Source organism: Helianthus annuus, chromosome 14, assembly GCF_002127325.2.
Source record: "Helianthus annuus cultivar XRQ/B chromosome 14, HanXRQr2.0-SUNRISE, whole genome shotgun sequence".
In the NCBI taxonomy this organism is placed as follows: domain Eukaryota; kingdom Viridiplantae; phylum Streptophyta; class Magnoliopsida; order Asterales; family Asteraceae; genus Helianthus; species Helianthus annuus.
In genome coordinates this window covers 43977958-43998264 of record NC_035446.2, presented here as the reverse complement: position 1 = coordinate 43998264, position 20307 = coordinate 43977958, and the positions used below count along the sequence as shown (strand labels likewise).

Sequence of the window (20307 nt, the reverse complement as noted above, 5' to 3'; positions counted from 1 at the left end):
GTTGAGGTCGCGGACTGGAAGGTCAATAAAACACGGAGAAGTCGTATCAAGTTAGTAAAGGTTCGTTGGAACTCTCGTCACGGGCCCGAGTATACTTGGGAACGTGAAGACCAAATGAAGGCAAAATATCCCCACCTATTTCCGAAGACTCCTGAAAAGAATAACAAAGCTAGAATTTCGGGACGAAATTCTCAATAACAAGGGGAGAATGTGACAACTGCGACTTTACGGTAACTTTTCACACTTAAAATACTCATTTTAGCTACATTTTTAGCTACATTTTTATTCATTTTGAACATCCGAACTGCTTATTTCGTGACATACACATAGAATACTCAAGGAATACTTACTTAGGATGCATATGACTCATTTTTATTAAGTACATTTGGAACAGTTTAAACAATGCATCGAAACTACTAGAAAAGCACCTAATAAACTAGTATTCTGACGAAAAAGCAGAATCCGAAGAAAATCATCTAAACGACATCTTTAGGACTTAGACGAAAGTCCAACATCTTATATATATTAAACCCTAACTAGGAATACAAGGGTTTGATTTAAATCCTTTCCGAAGTCCGATAACACTAAAAATTGCCCGAAAAGCACTAAAAGCGACGATTTCAACACTTTTCCGCAGAAATCAGCTTTCTAATATTTTTACGACATGTAAAAATATTATTTAACACAGAATTCATGTGAGGATACATTCGGGTATCATCCGAGTCAATAACTACATCAATTCACACAAGTTACGCAACTTAGCGTTCAAATAACATCTAACCGAAACAATTCGAAACGAATGACCGAACAATATCAAATCTTTTTTTTTATGGTCATCTAGTGTTAATTGGATCATTTTGGTCTAGTAATGATCATTTAACACCCTTTAAAAACTTAAACACTTATACTTATAAACTTCCTAAAACATCTAACTAAAAGTTCTAACATATTTACTAAGTAATTCAAGAAGCAAAAGCAAAGGGAAACCCCCCCCCCCCATTCACGGTTACAACACCAATTGTGGGCCCCATTTTTTTTTCAACTTGTTACCACAAATATCCTAGATGGTTACTAAAGTCTTGCAAGTTGATGTAAGTGGTGAAAGTATGATCATTACTAGTAACTAGTTACTTCACTTCTAAGCTTTTCACTCATACTTTCACCTTCCATTTTCACAACACCAAAAGCTCCCAAACATAACCCATTTTCGGTCCATATACACCGTCACCCATCTTCAATTTCAAGCCACTTTCATGATGATCAAGATGCATTTTCATGGAACTTAGGAGGATCTAAGGCAACCACAAGTAGAAGCAAGCATTTCCATCCATCTAAGGGCTTTCAACCATCAAATCTTCATATTCTTTGCTTTTCATTTTCACCTAGATCATCCCTAGCCAAGAGCTAGAAGTGAGCATTCTAAATCCTTTATTTTCATACTTATTTATGTATTTATTGTTAAAGAACAACTTATAACTAAAAGAACAATACAAAATAAGATGAAAATATAAAGAAGCAAAATAATAATCATAATATAAAAGTGTGTTTATGTTGTGATTTATTGATGATTACTTGCATATTTGATCTAGTTTTGATGATTAGCATACAAATAACTTGTTAGATGATGTTTAAAAACATAATCTAACAAGTGTTCATGAAAGTGTTTAAGGGTTTTGTTAAGCGTGAAAGATTAGATGGATGATCATGATCTTTGTTTTTGTTAAAGTATATAAAGTGGTTAACTAAAGATAATGCTTTTACAAGTTATAAAAAGAAAACATACAAGATGGGTTTTTATAAAAAGCTTGTTAAAACTAGAAGTAAAATATGATTTTTGGACTAGTAAACATATGTAAAGATCATACCAAAACCCTACATGATTATGAGTTCATCTTGATAAGTTATGTTATAAATCTCTTATGTTTTTATTAAGAAAAATATGAGAAGATTGGTGGTGATTTTATAAGAAAAGATGTGTTTTTATTAAACATGGCAAAGTCCATATTTCTAATAAAATATGGCCAAGTTTTCTTAAAAATCATAAGTTATAAAAACTATTATTTTTGACAAAATCTTTATTAGATTAAAAGATTTTTAAGAATAGTTTTTATAAAATCAAAGTTTGATATAAATATATATTTTTGAGAAAATATATATTTAGTTAACTTAACAACTTAAGTGCTATGTGTTATATGTTTGTATTAGTTATATGTATTATAACTAGGAACTTGAATACAATGATACAAATGAACACAATAAACATTTCGACTAAAGTCTTACAAGACTTCACATATTTACGCCTTAAAACAAGTTACGGACGATTCAAATAATCGGACACCATTTATGGTCAAAACGAACGACGGACGACTACATAAGTGAATTGCCAATCCGAAGAGTTACTACGATGTTTAGACGATTTTTCGACACGAAATATAAATATACTATCGATAACAAATTTTCGGATGTTTATAAACTTACAAAAACTAGTATGTTTTTATTTACTAACAAATGTACTTAGTAAATTTTTATAAAAAGGTTTTTATAAAAATGAAAGGCTTATTATACTAGTGGGCTATTTTTATAACAAATGGGCTTATTATACTTAATGGGCTTAACAAAAACACATGGGCCAAGCCCAATACCAAACATATGTGCCAAGGCCCAACACTATTTAAGCCCAACACTATTCAAGCCCAACACTATTTAAGCCCAACACTATTTAAGCCCAACACTATTCAAGCCCAACACTATTCAAGCCCAACACTATTTGAGGCCCAACACTATTTGAGGCCCAACACTATTTAGGCCCAACACTATTTGGGGCCCAAAAACATGAAAACATGGGCTCGGCCCAATGATACCATTATTGTAAACACAATCGTACAATTGATACATATAAGACACGAGACTAAGAGGACTAAATCCGACTATACAACTCACAAGATACAAGATGACATATATATATATATATTTGGTGAAATATATATATATATATATATATATATATATATATATATATATATATATATATATATATATATATATAACAGATTAACAACTCATTCATCTAAATACACCGTTCAACGAGCAGTATAGACATACAAGTCTTACACACAAATAAGACACAAGACTTGTACTCAAGTTATTTACAAAGACCGAAGTGTCTAACAAAAATAAGAACATTTGTAGGTCGCAACGCTATTCAGGACGACCGCACGTGAGATCTTATTTTCATCTATTCACAGGACGCGATACTGTGAGTTCATGTCCCCTATTCATTTAAATGTTTTACAACTTTACAACTATCGGGGAAAATACATGTTCAACGTATGTTAAAGTTAGGGAATGAAACACCTTAGATCATGTGCGAATTAGGGTTATACATCTAAGCACCATTAATCCAGTTTGGACCTAGGTACAAGTGGTTAGATCTAATGGGTTTTGGCGAGCCCCACTCTTGGTCGTGGACCCATACGGAAGAGTGCTTTTGTGTCCCAGTCGATAGGAATCGGCATAAAATCGTCTAGGGTTGGATTGCTTCCTTTTTCGTCACACATATTAATGTCCTTGCAAAACATTAATGATCAACGATTTCATTGACGCTTTACATACTACAACTTACATTTTAAATACGTCTTTTACAACTAAACCGCATGAATTCGCCAACTTTTGTTGATGTTTTCCAAACTTAACATGTATTTCAGGGAATTAAAGGACCATGTCGGGATTCTCAGTCAAGATAACAAGTACCAGAACTCCATGCCATCTTTTGGAGGGTTTAACTGTTATATTCGGCCTCTTTGCGGAAATATGATGGTTTAAACCTTAGTAGTTTATTTCATGTTAATGTATGAAACAATAACACATTACTTTTATGTTAATGGTTTGTAACCGACACACTAAACTTATGTTGTAATCTTTTGAAAAACTTATGTAATGGCAATGGCGTATGTTTTATTCATATAGTTTGTTCATGGTCATCGATATTTATGCAATGAAAACCATACAGATCACACCTTGCGTTTCCGCTACGAGCGGGTGTGACAGTTTGGTATTAGAGCATCGATTGTAGTGAACCAGGATTCTTTATCGAGTCTAAGTCTACAATCACTAGGGATCTCTCACGAAAACCAGTTAAATACAAACAAATGTTTTCATTTGCATAAACATTTTTCATGGTCCATTTTCAACAAGAATTCATCTCATACAAATCAAGCAAGGACATTAGTGTCTTAGTCATCTAAATAGTAGACATGCAACTTTAAGTTAATCCACACAACTCAATTAGGATAACCTAAAATGAACATTATGTGAAAAAAATACATTTTGTGTATGTATGTAAAATAACAAATATTCATACGTGTCGAACAACTTATTTCTCAGGATATCATGTCTTCCTCTGAAGGAAGCAACATATACGACGACGTAGACCCGATGGAGCTATCCTCCGACGATGACTATGTGCCGGAGGTTCAGGTCATCTTATCTGATAGCGATTCTACTTCTGACAGCGACATGGATGATTTTCAGCCGTTCGCACTTCTGGGCGAGATCATCGATGATGATGTGTTAGCTATCCCCCCTATACTCAACGACGTAGTTATCATAGGTCACCCGGAGGGTGAACATGTGGTCGAGGTTATACCATGGGATGTTCTTCCCCTTGCTATTGTGCCCTTCATTGACGACCTTGACGAGGAGGACGACGTTGTAGTCCCTGTGATTCCTGTGGAGCATTTGGATGACGAGTTGGGAGACGGGGATGTTCATGATTTGGTTATTCTAGAGGTTCCAGCACCGGTGGTTCCGATTTTTATTATCTCTTCTGATTCAGACACCGATTCGGATGCTTCCACTTATGCGTCCGTTTCCTCATCCGCACTACAGGGCCATGCAGACTTTGGGGATGACATGATGCCAGCAGAGCCAGCCATCCCTGTACCTATTCCAGTCCCTGCACCAGATGCATCTCCCGAGCATGTTCGCCTCATACACTTCGCACCTATCATACCACCGACTGACCATATTGATGAGGCCGGACCATCCGGACATGCACACATACCACCCAGTGTCGAGCCTCTTACTGCGCCATACTCACCCCCTCATGTTATGCCTCTGACGGATCCATACCACCCACTGCATTTCCCAGCTGCTACTACCGAGTTACGTGCCCGTGTGCTGACACTCGAGCATCAGATAGATTTTGTTATCCCTCGAGTTAGTGAACTCGAGGATGAACTTACTCACCTTATTGGTTTGGTACTTCAGGCTCCACCACCACCACCAGGGTCACCACCATTACCCCCACTACCGCCCCAGATGCCACCCGTGGATATACCACCAGTCGATCTACCTGCCCGTGTTCTGGCGCTCGAGCAGCAGAGTGTGTTCCTTCATCGTTTGGTACTCGATTTGGAGGGTAGGGTTTCTGATGTTCACAGGCTATTATTCCCGATTCCACCGCCAGTATTCCCCCCCCCCCATAGACTATGTTTGCAGGTATCGTGCTTTTGGGACGGGTATCTATATCCGTTTTGTGTACATATTGATGCTCCACCAAGTTTTTAGGACAACCGACATACAGCGGATCACACAGTTGGAAGGAAGACCTTGTTATCTCTTTTGTTGTACTAGACTAGTATGACCGGGTTATGTAGCCCGAGTCTATTTTTTTGTTTCCTTTCAAACGATAATGTAACCGGTTGACTATATATATGAAAAACTTGGTGTTATCTATTAAATGCATCTGAGTGGTCTGGTTGGACATATCTTATTGTTTATGTTAACTTATTTACTCGCATTATATGTTTCTTGGTGATATTGCTATTAATGTTAAAGATGTATATTTTTTTTTATGCTTAGTAAAATTATTTAAGAAATCAAATCAACGTCTAATCTTTATCCTATTTCTCCTTTGGAAGAATCATGCCACCAAGGAGAGTCTTACGGACACGGACAGTTAATCCACCCCCACCTCCACCGATGCCTACAAACGAGGCTGAATTAAATGCACTAATAGAACAGAGGATCGCCCAAGCTATCGCACTGTATGAGGCATCCCGTGTCGAACAAAGTGGTGGCACCGGCGGATCGGGAGGCCAGGGTCAAGGCGGTAATTCAGGTGGAACAAATAATACGGGTAACGTTTAGTTGTTTTAATTATAACTCATCAAATTTCTTTCTAAATCTATTTGTACGATTCACTATTTGCTCATTCAGAATCCGTTGTCCAATTACAGGGTGCACATTCAAGCAGTTCCTGGACTGCAAGCCACTCAACTACGATGGCACAGGCGGTGCTGTGGCTTACGTGAGATGGACTGAGAAAACGGATTCCACAATCAGAATGAGCAGATGTTCCGCTAATCAGCAAGTCACTTTCGTTACTGGCTTGTTTCTTAACGAGGCCCTTACATGGTGGAACTTACAAGTGCAAACTTTGGGTGATAACGCTGCTTATGCGTTAACTTGGGAGGAACTGAAGGAACGTATGAGGGATAAGTACTGTTCTCGTGTTGAACTCCAGAAGTTGGAGAACGAGTTTTGGAACCTTACCATGGTCGGAGCTGATATCACGGGATATACGCAAAGGTTTCACGATCTGTCCCGCGTGATTCCTTATCTTGTGACACCAGAATACAAGCGTATCGAACGCTACATCTGGGGACTTTCTGACAAGATTCGAAGTTTGGTTACTGCAGCTAAACCCACGACTATTACTCAGGCTGTGACTATAGCCGTGAGTCTTTCTGAAGACGGGGTCAGGATGAAAATATTCGGTGAGAAAGGTGATGATAAAAAGGAAACACATGCCGAGTCTTCCAACCGTGGGAAGAGAAATTACTCGAATTTCAAGAAGGGAACCCGCGGTAATAATAATAACAACAACAACAACAGTAACAACAACCACAACAACAATAACAATAACCCCAACAACAACAACAACAACAACAACAGGCGACAGAATAACCCGCAAAAGGATGCAAGGGCGTTTGTAGCCACAAACGACACTGGTCCTAAGAAGTACGCTGGTACTTTACCTAAGTGTGAGCGATGCAAATATTATCACTTGGGTGATTGTCGGGTTGTCAAGTGTGACAAGTGTGGCAAGAATGGCCACCGTGCTGAATCATGTTGGGGAACGGGAAATAATACTGGATCGGGAAGTGGATTTGATAACAAGAATGGGAACGGGAATGGTCGTGGTCAAGGATGCTTTGGATGCGGAAGCAAAGATCACTACAAGAAAGATTGTCCTAAAGAAAACCAAGCTCGTGGTCGATCTTTTGTGATTGGAGCCAAGGATGCGCGCCAAGACCCTAATGTGGTCACTGGTACGTTTCTCCTCAATGATCATTTTGCATCCATATTATTTGATACCGGAGCCGATTTTAGTTTTATCTCTATAGAATTTAAAAATATTCTGGGCTTGGAACCTAGTAAGCTAGATGTTCCATATTCTATAGAATTGGCTAATGGTAGACTAATAGAGACGGGAGAAGTTGTTAAGGAGTGTACCTTAGAACTTGGCGAACAAAAATTCAATATCGATCTCTTACCCATTGAATTGGGTAGTTTCGACGTAGTGGTTGGCATGGATTGGCTATCCAACAATCGAGCCGAAGTCGTTTGCCACGAGAAGATAATTCCACTACCACTACCGAACGAAGAGACACTTGTTATACATGGAGAGAAGCGTGACACCCCATTAAGGATCATCAATTGCATGAAAGCACAGAAATACTTACGGAAAGGTTATATTGCCTTTCTAGCGCATGTTGTAGACAAGAAGGCCGATGGGCCGAAGTTGACGGATATTCCGGTAGTAAAAGAATTTCCTGAAGTCTTCCCTGAAGACTTGCCAGGACTACCACCTAATCGACAAGTCGAATTTCACATCGACTTGGTACCAGGAGCCGCACCCGTAGCTAAATCTCCGTATCGATTAGCAACTTCTGAAATGCAGGAATTGTCCACACAAATTCAAGAGTTGTTGGATAAGGGATTCATCAGACCGAGTTTCTCGCCTTGGGGAGCTCCAGTTCTTTTTGTGAAAAAGAAGGACGGGACATTCAGAATGTGTATCGACTACAGAGAGTTGAATAAACTCACCATCAAGAATCGGTATCCACTACCGAGGATTGACGACTTATTTGATCAACTTCAAGGGTCGAGTTTTTATTCAAAAATAGACTTACGATCTGGGTATCATCAGTTACGGATTCAAGAAGAAAGCGTACCGAAAACGGCTTTTCAAACTCGTTACGGTCATTACGAGTTTCTCGTTATGCCTTTTGGTTTAACGAACGCACCGGCGGTCTTCATGGATTTAATGAACCGCGTGTGCAAGCCGTATCTCGACAAATTCGTCATAGTGTTCATTGACAACATCTTGATATACTCACAATCGGCAGACGAGCATGAACAACATTTGAGAACCATCTTAGAACTACTCAAGAAGGAGAAACTATACGCGAAGTTTTCCAAATGTGATTTTTGGATTCGTGAAGTACAATTTCTCGGGCATATAGTGAACGAGAAAGGTATTCAAGTAGACCCGTCGAAAATTGATTCGATTAAAAATTGGGAAGCGCCCAAGACTCCTACGGAAGTGCGACAATTTTTGGGCTTAGCGGGATATTATCGGAGGTTTATTGAGAATTTTTCAAAGATTGCTCAACCGCTAACTTCTCTTACACAGAAAGACAGGAAATTTGATTGGGGAGAGAAACAAGAAGCAGCATTTCAACTTCTTAAAGACAAGTTGTGCATCGCACCAATCTTATCATTACCTGACGGTACCGATGACTTTGTAGTATACTGTGATGCTTCGCACCAAGGTTTGGGTTGTGTTCTCATGCAACGTGAAAAGGTTATCGCGTACGCGTCCCGCCAATTGAAAGTTCATGAGAAGAACTATACCACTCACGACCTAGAGTTAGGCGCGGTGGTATTTGCTTTGAAAATTTGGCGGCATTACTTATATGGTACACAGTGCACTATTTTCACAGATCATAGGAGTCTACAACACATATTCAACCAAAAAGAATTAAATATGCGTCAGCGACGCTGGGTTGAATTATTGAACGACTATGACTGTGAGATCAAGTACCATCCGGGCAAGGCAAACGTTGTAGCAGACGCCTTGAGCCGCAAGGAACGAGTTAAAACACTAAGAGTGCGAGCACTAGAGATGACGATTCACACAGATCTTACCGCACGAATTCAAAATGCACAACAAGAAGCGCTCAAGGAAGAGCATATTCTAGAAGAATCACTCCGAGGCATGGAAAAACAGTTAGTGCCGAAGGAAGATGAAACTTTGTACTTTGCAGGTAGAATTTGGGTTCCATTCTTTGGAGGTCTCCGAGATCTCATTTTTGAGGAAGCACATAGGTCAAAGTACTCGATCCATCCTGGATCAGATAAGATGTACCATGACTTAAAGGAGTACTATTGGTGGCCTAACCTCAAAAAGGATATTGCTATCTATGTTGGAAAATGCTTGACCTGCGCGAAGGTCAAGGCAGAGTATCAAAAACCGTCGGGTTTATTACAACAACCCGAGATTCCCGCTTGGAAATGGGAACAAATATCGATGAACTTCATTACGAAGTTACCCAGGACCTCGAAAGGCCATGACATGATATGGGTAATCGTCGATAGATTGACAAAGTCCGCCCACTTCTTACCGATTCGGGAGAAGGATAGTACTGAGAAACTAGCGGGAATCTATCTCAAAGAAATAGTGGCTCGTCATGGAGTGCCTATTTCAATCATTTCGGACCGAGACGGTCGTTTTGTTTCAAGAATATGGAAATCATTTCAACAGGCCTTTGGATCTCAATTGAATCTAAGTACGGCCTTTCATCCACAAACTGACGGCCAGAGCGAACGGACAATCCAAACACTCGAAGATATGCTTCGTGCATGTGTTATGGATTTAGGCGGCAATTGGGATAATCATCTACCTCTAGTTGAGTTTTCCTACAATAACAGCTACCATACAAGTATACGAGCTGCACCGTTTGAAGCTCTTTATGGTCGAAAGTGTCGCTCTCCGCTATGTTGGGCGGAAACAGGCGATAGTCAATTAATTGGTCCGGAACTAGTCCAAGATACTACTGATAAAATTTTTCAGATACGAGACCGTATCAAGGCGGCTCGCGATCGACAAAAGCTTTACGCAGATGGAAAACGAAAACAAACATCTTTCGAAGTTGGAGAGAAAGTTTTGTTGAAAGTCTCCCCTTGGAAAGGCGTAGCGAGGTTCGGTAAACGTGGAAAGCTTAACCCGCGTTACATTGGACCATTTGAAATCTTAGAAAAGATTTTCACTGTTGCTTACAAGTTGAAGTTACCAGATGAACTTAGCAGTGTACACCACACGTTTCATGTGTCTAATCTTAAAAAGAGTCCAATACAAGTAACCGTTACCATTCCTACGGATGAAATTCACATTGACGACAAACTCCAATACACGGAGGAACCTGTTGAGGTCGCGGACTGGAAGGTCAATAAAACACGGAGAAGTCGTATCAAGTTAGTAAAGGTTCGTTGGAACTCTCGTCACGGGCCCGAGTATACTTGGGAACGTGAAGACCAAATGAAGGCAAAATATCCCCACCTATTTCCGAAGACTCCTGAAAAGAATAACAAAGCTAGAATTTCGGGACGAAATTCTCAATAACAAGGGGAGAATGTGACAACTGCGACTTTACGGTAACTTTTCACACTTAAAATACTCATTTTAGCTACATTTTTAGCTACATTTTTATTCATTTTGAACATCCGAACTGCTTATTTCGTGACATACACATAGAATACTCAAGGAATACTTACTTAGGATGCATATGACTCATTTTTATTAAGTACATTTGGAACAGTTTAAACAATGCATCGAAACTACTAGAAAAGCACCTAATAAACTAGTATTCTGACGAAAAAGCAGAATCCGAAGAAAATCATCTAAACGACATCTTTAGGACTTAGACGAAAGTCCAACATCTTATATATATTAAACCCTAACTAGGAATACAAGGGTTTGATTTAAATCCTTTCCGAAGTCCGATAACACTAAAAATTGCCCGAAAAGCACTAAAAGCGACGATTTCAACACTTTTCCGCAGAAATCAGCTTTCTAATATTTTTACGACATGTAAAAATATTATTTAACATAGAATTCATGTGAGGATACATTCGGGTATCATCCGAGTCAATAACTACATCAATTCACACAAGTTACGCAACTTAGCGTTCAAATAACATCTAACCGAAACAATTCGAAACGAATGACCGAACAATATCAAATCTTTTTTTTTATGGTCATCTAGTGTTAATTGGATCATTTTGGTCTAGTAATGATCATTTAACACCCTTTAAAAACTTAAACACTTATACTTATAAACTTCCTAAAACATCTAACTAAAAGTTCTAACATATTTACTAAGTAATTCAAGAAGCAAAAGCAAAGGGAACCCCCCCCCCCATTCACGGTTACAACACCAATTGTGGGCCCCATTTTTTTTTCAACTTGTTACCACAAATATCCTAGATGGTTACTAAAGTCTTGCAAGTTGATGTAAGTGGTGAAAGTCTGATCATTACTAGTAACTAGTTACTTCACTTCTAAGCTTTTCACTCATACTTTCACCTTCCATTTTCACAACACCAAAAGCTCCCAAACATACCCCATTTTCGGTCCATATACACCATCACCCATCTTCAATTTCAAGCCACTTTCATGATGATCAAGATGCATTTTCATGGAACTTAGGAGGATCTAAGGCAACCACAAGTAGAAGCAAGCATTTCCATCCATCTAAGGGCTTTCAACCATCAAATCTTCATATTCTTTGCTTTTCATTTTCACCTAGATCATCCCTAGCCAAGAGCTAGAAGTGAGCATTCTAAATCCTTTATTTTCATACTTATTTATGTATTTATTGTTAAAGAACAACTTATAACTAAAAGAACAATACAAAATAAGATGAAAATATAAAGAAGCAAAATAATAATCATAATATAAAAGTGTGTTTATGTTGTGATTTATTGATGATTACTTGCATATTTGATCTAGTTTTGATGATTAGCATACAAATAACTTGTTAGATGATGTTTAAAAACATAATCTAACAAGTGTTCATGAAAGTGTTTAAGGGTTTTGTTAAGCATGAAAGATTAGATGGATGATCATGATCTTTGTTTTTGTTAAAGTATATAAAGTGGTTAACTAAAGATAATGCTTTTACAAGTTATAAAAAGAAAACATACAAGATGGATTTTTATAAAAAGCTTGTTAAAACTAGAAGTAAAATATGATTTTTGGACTAGTAAACATATGTAAAGATCATACCAAAACCCTACATGATTATGAGTTCATCTTGATAAGTTATGTTATAAATCTCTTATGTTTTTATTAAGAAAAATATGAGAAGATTGGTGGTGATTTTATAAGAAAAGATGTGTTTTTATTAAACATGGCAAAGTCCATATTTCTAATAAAATATGGCCAAGTTTTCTTAAAAATCATAAGTTATAAAAACTATTATTTTTGACAAAATCTTTATTAGATTAAAAGATTTTTAAGAATAGTTTTTATAAAATCAAAGTTTGATATAAATATATATTTTTGAGAAAATATATATTTAGTTAACTTAACAACTTAAGTGCTATGTGTTATATGTTTGTATTAGTTATATGTATTATAACTAGGAACTTGAATACAATGATACAAATGAACACAATAAACATTTCGACTAAAGTCTTACAAGACTTCACATATTTACGCCTTAAAACGAGTTACGGACGATTCAAATAATCGGACACAATTTATGGTCAAAACGAACGACGGACGACTACATAAGTGAATTGCCAATCCAAAGAGTTACTACGATGTTTAGACGATTTTTCGACACGAAATATAAATATACTATCGATAACAAATTTTCGGATGTTTATAAACTTACAAAAACTAGTATGTTTTTATTTACTAACAAATGTACTTAGTAAATTTTTATAAAAAGGTTTTTATAAAAATGAAAGGCTTATTATACTAGTGGGCTATTTTTATAACAAATGGGCTTATTATACTTAATGGGCTTAACAAAAACACATGGGCCAAGCCCAATACCAAACATATGGGCCAAGGCCCAACACTATTTAAGCCCAACACTATTTAAGCCCAACACTATTCAAGCCCAACACTATTTAAGCCCAACACTATTTAAGCCCAACACTATTCAAGCCCAACACTATTCAAGCCCAACACTATTTGAGGCCCAACACTATTTGAGGCCCAACACTATTTAGGCCCAACACTATTTGGGGCCCAAAAACATGAAAACATGGGCTCGGCCCAATGATACCATTATTGTAAACACAAACGTACAATTGATACATATAAGACACGAGACTAAGAGGACTAAATCCGACTATACAACTCACAAGATACAAGATGACATATATATATATATATATATTTGGTGAAATATATATATATATAACAGATTAACAACTCATTCATCTAAATACACCGTTCAACGAGCAGTATAGACATACAAGTCTTACACACAAATAAGACACAAGACTTGTACTCAAGTTATTTACAAAGACCGAAGTGTCTAACAAAAATAAGAACATTTGTAGGTCGCAACGCTATTCAGGACGACCGCACGTGAGATCTTATTTTCATCTATTCACAGGACGCGATACTGTGAGTTCATGTCCCCTATTCATTTAAATGTTTTACAACTTTACAACTATCGGGGAAAATACATGTTCAACGTATGTTAAAGTTAGGGAATGAAACACCTTAGATCATGTGCGAATTAGGGTTATACATCTAAGCACCATTAATCCAGTTTGGACCTAGGTACAAGTGGTTAGATCTAATGGGTTTTGGCGAGCCCCACTCTTGGTCGTGGACCCATACGGAAGAGTGCTTTTGTGTCCCAGTCGATAGGAATCGGCATAAAATCGTCTAGGGTTGGATTGCTTCCTTTTTCGTCACACATATTAATGTCCTTGCAAAACATTAATGATCAACGATTTCATTGACGCTTTACATACTACAACTTACATTTTAAATACATCTTTTACAACTAAACCGCATGAATTCGCCAACTTTTGTTGATGTTTTCCAAACTTAACATGTATTTCAGGGAATTAAAGGACCATGTCGGGATTCTCAGTCAAGATAACAAGTACCAGAACTCCATGCCATCTTTTGGAGGGTTTAACGGTTATATTCCGCCTCTTTGCGGAAATATGATGGTTTAAACCTTAGTAGTTTATTTCATGTTAATGTATGAAACAATAACACTTTACTTTTATGTTAATGGTTTGTAACCGACACACTAAACTTATGTTGTAATCTTTTGAAAAACTTATGTAATGGCAATGGAGTATGTTTTATTCATATAGTTTGTTCATGTACATCGATATTTATGCAATGAAAACCATACAGATCACACCTTGCGTTTCCGCTACGAGCGGGTGTGACATTAGAGCAGTTAGTGGAACTGCAATCTTTGAGAAGTTTTAAATGAAGCGGCGATAATAACCCGCTAGACCAAGAAAAGAACGAACTTCAGTAGGAGTAATGGGCGTATCCCAATCCTTAATCGCACTAATCTTGGAGGGATCTACATGAATACCTTGTTCGTTGACAATATGTCCTAAGAATTGAACTTCTTTAAGCCAGAATTCACACTTGGAGAATTTGGCGAAAAGTTGCTCTTTCTTTAGGAGTTCCAGAGTAAGACGAAGATGTTGCTCATGATCAGCTCGCGTCTTAGAATAAATCAAGATGTCATCAATGAAAACGATGATGTACTTATCCAAATAAGGCTTGCAGACCCTATTCATCAAGTCCATGAAAACAGCAGGAGCATTAGTCAAACCGAATGGCATGACTGTGAACTCATAATGCCCATAGCGAGTGCGGAACGCTGTCTTGGGAATATCTTCTTCATGCACACGGAGTTGATGATATCCAGATCGCATATCAATCTTTGAAAAATAAGAAGCGCCTTGCAATTGATCAAAGAGATCATCAATGCGAGGTAGGGGATCTCGATTCTTGATGGTGAGCTTGTTAAGCTCACGATAATCGATACACATCCTAAAAGATCCATCCTTCTTCTTGACAAAAAGAACGGGAGCACCCCAAGGTGAAAATCTAGGATGGATAAAACCTTTGTCAGAGAGTTCCTGAAGCTGCTTAGACAACTCTTGCATCTCAGACGGTGCAAGACGATATGGAGCTCTGGCAATTGGGTTTGCACCAGGTACGAGATCAATACGGAACTCGACTTGGCGTGCTGGAGGTAGACCAGGTAACTCTTCAGGAAATACTTCAGAATAGTCCCGTACAATAGGAATATCTTGAATAGACTTACCTTTGCCCTTATATGCTATAACATGTGCCAAAAATCCACATAGTTCTTTCGCAGATACTTCCGAGCTTTAAAACAAGACATGAGTTTGAGACCACCAGCAGGTTTCTACCCACGAACCTGTAGGATCTCACCTGACGAAAGCGGTATATGAACGATCTTCTCAAAACAAACTACCTCTGTGCGATGCTTGGCTAACCAATCCATACCCACAATAACGTCGAAGCTTCCAAGTTGCATAGGCGTGAGGTCAATAGGAAAAAGATGGCCGTTAAGGTTCATCTGGCAGTTGCGGAGAACAGAATCAAGAACAATGGGTTCACCACTAGCCACTTCTACTGTCAAAGGTTTACCTAGTTTTGTTCTAGACACGCGAAGCATTGGTTCAAAAGATAAAGACACAAAACTCTTATCGGCACCCGAATCGAAAAGAACAGATGCTGGCTGATTATTAATAAAGAACGTACCGTTCACCACATTATCATCTGCTTGTGCCTCTTGTGCGTTCATGTTGAAGACTCGACCTCAAGCCTGAGCCTGAGCCTGATTCTGATTCTGGTTGGCTAGCGTTGGGCACCGGTTTCTGTAGTGGGTTAGATCCCCACAATTGTAGCACGAACCAGTGGGGAAATGAGGTCGTGCAGCTTGACCTTGTTGCTGAGCAAGAGGCTGAGCAATTTGTTGGGCTTGGTTCTGAACTGCCTGATTCTGGTTAGCAGGAATGCGGCAGGTGGCAGCAAGATGACCATTTCTTCCACAGTTGGTGCATTGACGACACTGAAGATGAGGTGGGTGATGGTCGTTACACCTGTTGCACAAAGGTGCATTTCCAAGATAAGGCTTCTTGGCTAGTGGTTGTGCAGGCTGATTAGGTGCAGCTTGAGCCTGTGCAGTAACGGCATAGTTTTGGGAAGCCTTTCGCTTCCTAGACCCCCTTGTAGAACCAGAATCCTTTCCCTTCTTGTTTTGACCTTTCTTGTTATCTTCTTTGTCAGACGCCTGCTTCTTACCCTCATCACCCTTTTTGTGCAGCTTTCCCTTTCGAATCTGCGACTCAGTCAGTGTCGCTGCTAACTCGATCGCCTGACGGAGTGTGGTAGGGTTACTACCAGTAATGATGTCTTGTACCGAGTCAGGTAGGCCGTCGGTGTACCTTTCGATAGCCTTGTCGAGTGGGGCAACCATTGTCGGGCAAAGCAGACTCAACTCCTCAAACCTATCAGTATATGCCCGGTGCTCGCCACTGTATTGTTTTAAGTTATCAAATTCTTTCTCCAAAGCTCGCTGTTCATGACGAGGATAGAACTCCCTCATCATAAGGGCCCTAAGTTCAGCCCATGTCTGTGCTAGAGCAACTTCTGCACCACGGTCTCTCATTACCCCGTTCCACCACGTAAGAGCCCTCTTCTGAAACACACTTAAGGAAAACTCGACCTTGCGATTGTCAGGACACTGCACGTGACGGAAAGTACTCTCAATGCTCTCGAACCATTGAAGAAGCCCAGTTGCTCCCTCAGAGCCACTAAACTTGAGTGGTTTAGCCGAGTTAAAATTCTTGAAATTGCATGGAGCATTGTTGTTGTTGTTGGCTTGGTTCCATTGAGCAAAGAGATTTGGGAATTGAGCAGCCATTTGCTGCGCAATAATTTCTGCCAGTTCAGCAGTCGCTATCTGGTTTTCGCATCGAGGATGCATTTTAAAAGAGGAAAACATGAAAGGAAACGAGTGAGATGATTGGATGAAGAGAATGAGATGAAACAATTTCAACAAAAGCAAAGATGGTGGTTACGCATCGCAAAGCAAACAAGCGACACACAGTGTCTAATCAAAGTAAACGGGTCAAAAATAATGTATCGCGAAGACATGTTCGTCTATAAGTGAACACTCGCCCCAAGAGTTCCCAGGTAAGAGTGACTGGTCCGATTATGTGGATTTGTACGAACACTCTAGCCTTAGACAGAAAACTCAGGGTACATGCATTCACTCTTCCAGTTCGCACGTGTTCACACTATTAAGACCCGAAAACCTTGACGAGATTTTTGAAAATTCAAAGGGGTTCAAAGCCTTATAACAGAGGGTTCAAAACCTAGTAATCAATCATCCTAGAACAGATGATTATTTTCAAAGCGGATTCGGAATCGATGTTCTCGTTGCGGTTATCACCTAAGGATAGGTGAAGTGCATGTTTTAAAATCTAAACACAAGTTAACTTGTGTTAGGGTCCTAGAAAGTTATAGTCTAGGTCAAAGCATTACTAATAACCTAATTCCCTATAACCATTGGCTCTGATACCAACTCTTCTGTCACACCCCGACCATGTGGGACAACCAAACGTGGCGGAAACGTCGGGGAGTGTTGTAACAGAATTAATTGTTTCACAACCAGGTCATACAAAGTTATATTTTATTTATCAACAAGAGTGTTACATTGTCTCAAAAACAGGAAATAAAGAGTTCAGAACATAATTAAACTAGTTCTATCTTCATTTTAAGTCTCTAAGGCACAGGTCCGCCCTAGTGTCATGATCATCATCCTAAGCGATAGCTCCTGAAAACACATGTGAAAATAGGTACGTCAGCATAAAAATGTCTGTGAGATACATAGGTTTTGTGAAAATAGGATTCATGACTTGAGTTCAAAGAAAACGTTTAATAACAGTCAGTCATAAACCTTGTAAATTGTTTTTGTTTTGTAAATCATTTGAAAAGCGATAAGATCGGATGACATGTATACGTAAAAGAGTAATACATGGTTAAATAAATAACCAAGTAAAATGAGTTGTATAAAAGAAGTTGTTTGTATAGCAATGTCTTGTGGATGATATGTTGTTTGTATAAAATGTTATATGTAAAATTTGAAATGATTCAAATAACGCTACGATATGTAATACCATACAAACACTTATATATAGTAAGTACCAGCGCCGTATCCACCATGCTTGTATCATATTGCACACGTTTCGTTACTTAAATCACTTAAACAAACCACCAATGTATAAAGTCCAAGTTTAAACCAATTGCCAAACAGTCCTCGTATAAGCCATGTCAAATGTTAAGAAGTCCAAATGTAGTCAAGTGATGTGTAACATATGTTATGTATTGTAAGTAAAGTATTGTCGCAATTATAAATGTAGAAATGTACAAAACAAAGTATTTTGAATAAATCAAAAAGTTATGTTTTGAAAAGTCAATGCATGTTACATTGATACAAACATTTATGTGGTAAGTTAACGCATACATTCAAGCCTTGAGACATTCAGATAACCCTAAGTCAAGGTTATCAAGAGAAATGTTTTCGGATTCAGTCATTCCTTACATCCAAACAAACCCGCACTACGCCAAAAAAGGCTTACGGCCACACAAAAAAAGAGTGACCATACGCCTTTTGTCACACTTTTCTTTTTCAACTCAAGTGTGACCAAAGGTCCAGTCATCATAGCCGTAGCAACTTTAAAGTGTGGCTAAAGGGTACCACTATCTCTTGCTGGAAATCAGACATTATGTACAATAAGTGTGGCTAAAGGGTAACAACAGCTACATGAATTTATTGTAAATGTGGTTGTTTCTATTATATAGTCACTTAAAAGTTTGTTTTAGCCACATCAATTAAAAAAAAATGTGGCAAAAAGAGTTGTTGTAATTAAGCATTCCATTTATTAAGTAAGACTAAATGTTTGGAACGGCCACATGAACTCACTGTAAGTGTGTCCTTTTTATTATTTAGTCACGTCTGTTTACTATAACTGTGGCTAAAAAATATTTCTAGACACTAAAAACAACTTTGTAATTTTATATGTGACCATTGTCTAACCTTTAGTCACACATAAAATTTTGTGATTTTAAGTGTGACTATTGTTTAACCTTTGGTCACACATTTTTTTTTTCACATGACATATGTTATTATTCCGTCACACAAAAGTAATAAAGTGATGATAGTGTGGCTAATGTTTATGTAAAGCTACATGAATTTTTGTGGTTTTAAGTGTGGCAATGGCTAACATTTGGTCACTTATAATTTACTTTCTTATGACATTTGCTATCATTTCGTCACATAAAGTAAGGATAATGTGGCTAATGATTATGTAATGCCACATAAAACTTTATGATTTTATGTGTGGCTATCATCTAACCTTTGGCCACACAAATTCATTTTGTGCATTACAGATGCTATCATTCTGTCACATAAAAAAATCAAAATAAGGATGGTGTGGCTAAAAGTTATGTAAAGCCACATGAAATTTTTTTTCTTTCTAAGTGTGGCTATTGTGTAATCTTTAGTCACACGTAATATTTTTAACCCGTGGCTTTTGCTAATATTTCGTCACACCAAAATAAACACAATGGCGATGGTGTGACTAATGATCAAGTAAAGCCACATGAAATTTTGTAATTTTAAATGTGACAATTGTCTAACCTTTGGTCACACATAATCTTTTTTACCCATGACAATTGCTAACATTTCGTCACGGCAAAATAAACAAAGTGACGATGATGTGACTAGTAATTATGTAAAGCCACATGAAAATTTGTAATTTTACTATGTGACTATTGTTTAATCTTTGGTCACACATAATTTGTTTTTACATAACGTTTACTATGATTTTGTGACACAAAAAGATAAAATGACAATGGTGTGGCTAATGTTTATGTAAAGCCACATGAACTTTTGTGCTTTTAAGTGTGGCTTATGGCTAACCTTTAGCCACACATGTATATCCAAATAATAAAAAACAATAATAAACATGAGAAAACCTAAAACCAAATAATATTAAAATTAATAAACCAAAATCTGTGCACGATAATACCAAAAACCAAACTTCTAATCAAAAACTGTCTACAAATGTTGCAAAAGGAAATGATTGTAAACATAAAATAAGTACTAGTTTAAAGTGTTTTTCTTGTTCTTCTTG

At 37.9% G+C, this 20307-nt stretch overlaps 2 long non-coding RNA genes across 2 annotated transcripts; both read left to right on the top strand.

The window, feature by feature from the left end:
• Window positions 1-1251: 1251 nt before the first annotated feature.
• LOC110920747 lies at window positions 1252-3799 on the top strand. The gene is made up of 3 exons (XR_002581878.2): window positions 1252-1410; window positions 3190-3256; window positions 3705-3799. It is a non-coding gene; the product is annotated as an uncharacterized LOC110920747 (long non-coding RNA).
• A 7942-nt stretch (window positions 3800-11741) lies between these two features.
• On the top strand, window positions 11742-14236 carry LOC110918455. The gene is made up of 3 exons (XR_002581335.2): window positions 11742-11900; window positions 13648-13714; window positions 14163-14236. It is a non-coding gene; the product is annotated as an uncharacterized LOC110918455 (long non-coding RNA).
• Window positions 14237-20307: the final 6071 nt, after the last annotated feature.